The sequence below is a fragment of the Mustelus asterias genome, chromosome 2, assembly GCF_964213995.1.
Source record: "Mustelus asterias chromosome 2, sMusAst1.hap1.1, whole genome shotgun sequence".
NCBI lineage: Eukaryota > Metazoa > Chordata > Chondrichthyes > Carcharhiniformes > Triakidae > Mustelus > Mustelus asterias.
The window spans coordinates 136,230,735-136,236,882 of record NC_135802.1 but is presented as its reverse complement, the minus strand read 5'-3'; positions in this window follow the sequence as shown (position 1 = coordinate 136,236,882).

Genomic DNA, 6,148 nt, shown 5'->3' with positions numbered 1-6,148 from the left:
GGCTAAAAAGATGTGTATTGTCTCCAGACAAGACAGCCAGTGAAACTCTGCAGGTCCACGCAACTGTGGGAGTTACAAATAGTGTGACATGAACCCAATATCCCGGTTGAGGCCGTCCTCGTGTGTGCGGAACTTGGCTATCAGTTTCTGCTCAGCGACTCTGCGCTGTTGTGTGTCGCGAAGGCCGCCTTGGAGAACGCTTACCCGAATATCAGAGGCCGAATGCCCGTGACCGCTGAAGTGCTCCCCAACAGGAAGAGAACAGTCTTGCCTGGTGATTGTACCACCAGTCACCAGGCAAGACTGTTCTCTTCCTGTTGGGGAGCACTTCAGCGGTCACGGACATTCGGCCTCTGATATTCGGGTAAGCGTTCTCCAAGGCGGCCTTCGCGACACACAACAGCGCAGAGTCGCTGAGCAGAAACTGATAGCCAAGTTCCGCACACACGAGGACGGCCTCAACCGGGATATTGGGTTCATGTCACACTATTTGTAACTCCCACAGTTGCGTGGACCTGCAGAGTTTCACTGGCTGTCTTGTCTGGAGACAATACACATCTTTTTAGCCTGTCTTGATGCTCTCTCCACTCACATTGTTTTGTTTCTTAAAGACTTGATTAGTTGTAAGTATTCGCATTCCAACCATTATTCATGTAAATTGAGTCTGTGTCTTTATAAGCTCTGTTTGTGAACAGAATTCCCACTCACCTGAAGAAGGGGCTTAGAGCTTCGAAAGCTTGTGTGGCTTTTGCTACCAAATAAACCTGTTGGACTTTAACCTGGTGTTGTTAAACTTCTTACTGTCTTCAAATTAGCACCATGGAATGTTTTATGTCTGGAGTTGAGCTTAATATCACCGTGCCTTTGACAATGCAGTACCCCTTCAGTACTGCACAGGTTATATCAGTCTAGATGAATTCTGCAATGGGATATATGGCACAAGTCCCACCAGAGTAACAACCAATAGTATCATCAAGAACTAGTAAGAATCTTCATCAAAATTAGAAACCTTGTCTTGGTAATCGTAGAACATTGCAGCACATAAATGTACTATTATATTCTTTTAGGGTGTGACAAGGTGGATGTAGATGTTTCCTCGGGCTGGTGAGTCTAAATGTGGAGATGCCGGCGTTGGACTGGGGTAAACACAGTAAGAAGTTTAACAACACCAGGTTAAAGTCCAAACAGGTTCATTTGGTAGCAAAAGCCACAAGCTTTCGGAGCCTTAAGCCCCTTCTTCAGGTGAGTGGGAATTCTGTTCACAGAACCCCTAAAAGAAGCCCTGTTTGTGAACAGAATTCCCATTCACCTGAAGAAGGGGCTTAAGGCTCTGAAAGTTTGTGGCTTTGTTAAACTTCTTACTGGTGAGTCTAAAACCAGCAATATCAGGATAAGGAGTAGGCCATTTAAGTCTGAGATGCGGAGTCCTTTCTTCACTCAGAGGGTGGTGAATCTTTGACATTCTCTGTTACAGAGGAGGCTAATGACATTAAGAGATATAGGGCTTGTGCAGGAAGGTGCCATTCAAGTAGATGATCAATCGTGGTCTAATTGAATGGTGGAGCAGGCCCAATGGGCCAAATGGCCTACTCCTGTTCCTTTTTTCAATGTTCCTGTATAAATAACCTGAGCTTTGCCACAGGGAGTACAACTTCAAAATTTGCAGACAATCCAAAACTTGGCAAATGTAATAAATAACAGAGTAGTAGCATACTTCAGAAGGATATTGGCAATTGTGATTTGAGTTATTATTGTCATATGCATTGGGATTCAGTGAAAAGTATTCTTTCTCGCACGCTATACAGACAAAAGATTACGTTCATAGAGTACATAGGGGAGAAAGAAAGGAGAGAGTGCAGAATATGGTGTTCCAGTCACAGATAGGGCGTAGAGAAAGATCAGCTAATATATGGTAGGTCCATTCAAAAGTCCGATGGCAACAGGGAAGAAGCTGTTCTTGAGTCAGTTGGTATGTGTTTTCAGACTTCTGTATCTTTTTCCCAACAGTAGAAGGTGGAAGAGAGTATGTCCAAGGTGCATGGGGTCCTGGATTATGCTAGCTGCTTTTCTGAGGCAGGGAAAGTATAGACAGAGTCAATTGATGGGAGGCTGGTTTGCGTGATGGACTGGGCTATGTTCACAATGCTGTGTAGTTTCTCATAGTCTTGGTCAGATCAGGAATCATACCAAGCTGTGATACATCTGGCAGAGGCAATTGAAAAAAGTGTGATCACTTTAGGAACAAAGAACAAAGAAAAGTACAGCACAGGAACAGGTCCTTCAGCCCTCCAAACCTGTGCCGATCATGATGCCTAGGAAGAACACCATGTAGAGGTATTCTAATCTAAGTGGTTCTATTTTGAAGGAGGGTGAAAGAACAGTGACCTCAAGGTGCTGAATCATAACATCTGGAAGGTTGCAGGGCACATTGGTAAGGCAACGTTGGTAAGTGTTCGGGGTCCTTGACTTTGTCAAAGTGGGAGGGAGCATTGAATACAAAAACAAGGATCTTATGCTAAAATTTTACAAATCACTGGTTGGGCCTAAGTTGAAATATTGTGTACAATTCTGGGTACCACACTTTAGGATGGATGTCAAGGCCTTGGAGAGGATACAGAGGAGTTCTATCAGGATAGTAACATGGATATTAGTTATGCAAAGAGTGTGGAGAAGCTGGAATTGTCTTGTTCAGAAAAGGAAAGGATAAGGAAACCCCTAAAAGAAGTAATCAAAATCATGAGTGGTTTTGTTAGAACGAATAGCAACAGATTCCTCTGTCAAAAGGGATTGTAGCCAAAGGTCACAAAGTTAGCATAATTAGCGATAGAAGAGGAATTTAAGAGATTTTGTTTCATGCAGAGGATGGTTCACTAATGCCCTTCAGGGAAGGAAATCTGCCGTCCTTAACTGGTCTGGCCTACACGTAACTCCCAATCAACAACAATGTGGCTGACACTTAAATGTGTCTAGCAAGCTACTCAGTTGTATCAAACCACCACCGCCTTCCCAAGGGCAATTAGGGATGGGCAATAAATTTTGGCCTTACCAAAGAAGCCACATCCCATTAGTGCGCAAAAAAAGACCTGTAAGAGTGGTGGAAGCAGGAGCTACCAAATGTCAATAAGATTTTGGTTTGAAAATAACTAATTTGTCGGGTTGGGGGGGGAGGGGGGCACGGGCACTGTGGTGTGAGACTAAATTGGACAGCTCTTTCAAAAAGCTAGAACAAGGAAGATGGACTGAATGACCTATTCAATGCTGTAAGATTCTGTGAATCTGTTCCTTTTCACCAACTGATAATCGAGTCCAATCCAATTTCCTGCTCACACTCTATTTCTCTTAATAATATTCCACAGATAACTGTTCAAGATGGCACCAGAGCGTGGCAATTTCTTGCAAGCTGCGCCCAGCATACCTTCTAAGTCTATCTTTTACTCTCGTTGTATGCTTTTACATTCTGCACCCTCCTTTACTTCTCAATGAATGGTAAGCTTTGTCTGTATAGTGTGCAAGAAACAATATTTTTCACTGCATACTGATCCATGTGACAATAATAGATCAAAGCAAATCAAATCACTTACAAAAAGCACCCCTCTTCAATAAAAAATTGTGACAAAAAATCGCATTCGTGTGAAGATTTTGAAACCTCTCATTTAATCAGAGGATGATTCTTATTGCAGATGTAGCACATTTCAGAATCTCGCAGTTCGCCAAGTTGCTGCATGCCAACTTGTTCCCACCCAATCCTCCCCCACTTCCAACAAGCTACCCCAGCTATAGCTGGCCAAATTCAAGCAGGTGATCTCTTTCTAAAGTCTAGAGCAACAACGCTATTCTGGACCACACACACATGTGTAACTGCATACCCAGTGGATTAAAACAAACCGGAAACCCTGTTTAGGGGGTTTCTAGAAGCAAGTAAACATCTATATTCGATTTCTGAACCCTACCAATTTTTTTTAAAGTAGATATTTTTACATAAGGGAGATCTGCGTTGCAGGAATAAAAGCCTGCTCAATGGTTCATGAAAGTGCCTGCGTGCATTATTGTAGCTGTCGTTAAAACCCCTGAAAGGCCAGCAGAATTTGCCCCAGGCAGGACTTGGCATCCACAAAGGAGGAACGGATTCCGCTGGCAAATGCGTTAAAAGAGGGCAATTGCGAGCGCCAGAATAACGAAGGACCTTTAAAAAGAATTGCCCATTTTCCCGAAAGCTCCATCAGCACCGCCCTCCTCTGCTGATCAGTTAACAGTGACATATCCACAGACAGACAGGGCAATGACCTCCAACCAATGTGGCAATTAGCAAGCAAGGAACAGCCTCTCCCTGCGCCCCCCCCCCCCCCCCCCAACTTCCTCACCACCTCCCGACCCCACCGAGCCCCAGGGACCCAGGAACAAATTGATTCAACCCTGAAACTCAGATCTCTTCCATGCCAAGAAACCTAATGCTGGCTCCGGCAAACTGGGATAATGTGATTGCAAAATGCACTCACGTTACCTGTAGAAATGTAAATTCTGGAATATTGAATTTAAACAAAAAACAAAATGTCAAGGGGGTGGGGGAATTGAACCACATCTCGGGGGCTAACTGTAAAAAGAAACATTCACAACACCTGTTTGCACCCCCCCCCCCCCCCACCCATTATAAAATAGCACAATTTTAAAGAAATGTCAAGCTGCCAGAAACTCCAGTAATTCGGGTTGCACTGAAGCAGTTCAGGGTGTGAAGACAGGGCCAGCTCGGGGCAGTTTGCAGATTAATCCTGGCAAGCAGGTAAATGCAGACCAGAGAGCTATCGTTCAGTAATTCGCTACAAACATTTTTTTTGGAGTGACCTCTGGCTATCAAAGATAACCTCTTGACAAAAAGTTGTATTATTTCGAAATAAGATGTAGCCACGCAAAAAAAACACTTAGTAACCATGGGGGTGGAATCTCAGCAGCAGTTTCATAAACTCGAGCCTATTTCCCTATTCAGGAAACAAGTGTCTCCTGGGCGCAGACTGTTGTTGTTCTAATTCAACCCCTAAACACATTAATGATCATATGCTCAAATTAAGTTTAAAGTTTATTTATTGGTGTCACCAGTAGGTTTACATTAACACGGCAATGGAGTTACTGCGAAAAGAGCCCGGTGAGGTGGGGAAGGTTGACAGACAATGCCAGTCTTTGATGGGTGTTTCTGGCTGCTCTGGTGTTGAGCTGTTGCTTGCTGTGTGTGTGCGAGTGAGAGAGAGAGGCACAAGCCGCCCAGCAGCAGCTGACGCGAGGGCCTGTCCATCAAAGGGGCGCGTGCAGTGCGAGAGAGGGCGACAGGTGCGGAGCGCGCGGGGCGGGGCGAGCAGGTAAGGCGCGGCACGTGCCAGTTCACCTGGGGGAAGGCAGTCGGCGGCGGGCTGCCAGCTCAGGTGAGCAGAGCCCATCTGCTCCTCGCGGCTGCATTCTCTCTCTCTCTTTTAATTGACTCGTGTTTCTTTTTATTTCCTTCCCCCCTCACAGGCAAACACCAAGCCTGTCCCCATAGGAGCATCTCCCACTACTGCCAGGCTAAAAACAAGCATTAAAAAAAACAATAACGCAATTCCAGTCTGTCACCCAATTGCTATGCATTCCTGGGCTACAGGTGAGTTTACGTGAGAGTTACCCAAGGACCGTAATTTAGAAAGGTCTCAATCTCCCTGAACTCTTGATTTACAACTTTACAAAGGTTTTTAAGTTTATTTACTAGTGTCACAAGTAGGCTTACATTAACACTGCAATGAAGTTACTGTGAAAATCCCCTAGTTGCCACATTCCGGCACCTGTTCGGGTACACTGAGGGAGAATTTAGAACAAAGAACAAAGAACAATACAGCACAGGAACAGGCCCTTCGGCCCTCCAACCCCGCGCCGCTCCCTGGTCCAAATTTAGCATGGCCAATGCACCTAACCAGCATGTCTTTCGGGCTGTGGGAGAAAACCGGAGCACCCGAAGGAAACCCACGCAGCTCAGGGAAAACGTGCAGACTCCGCACAGACAGTGACCCAAGCCGGGAATTGAACCCGGGTCCCTAGCGCTGTGAGGCAGTAGTGCTAACCACTGTGCCACTTTAGTATTTTGGTCCTTTAATTAAGTTGGTGAAAGGCGATCACCCCAACTCACCAG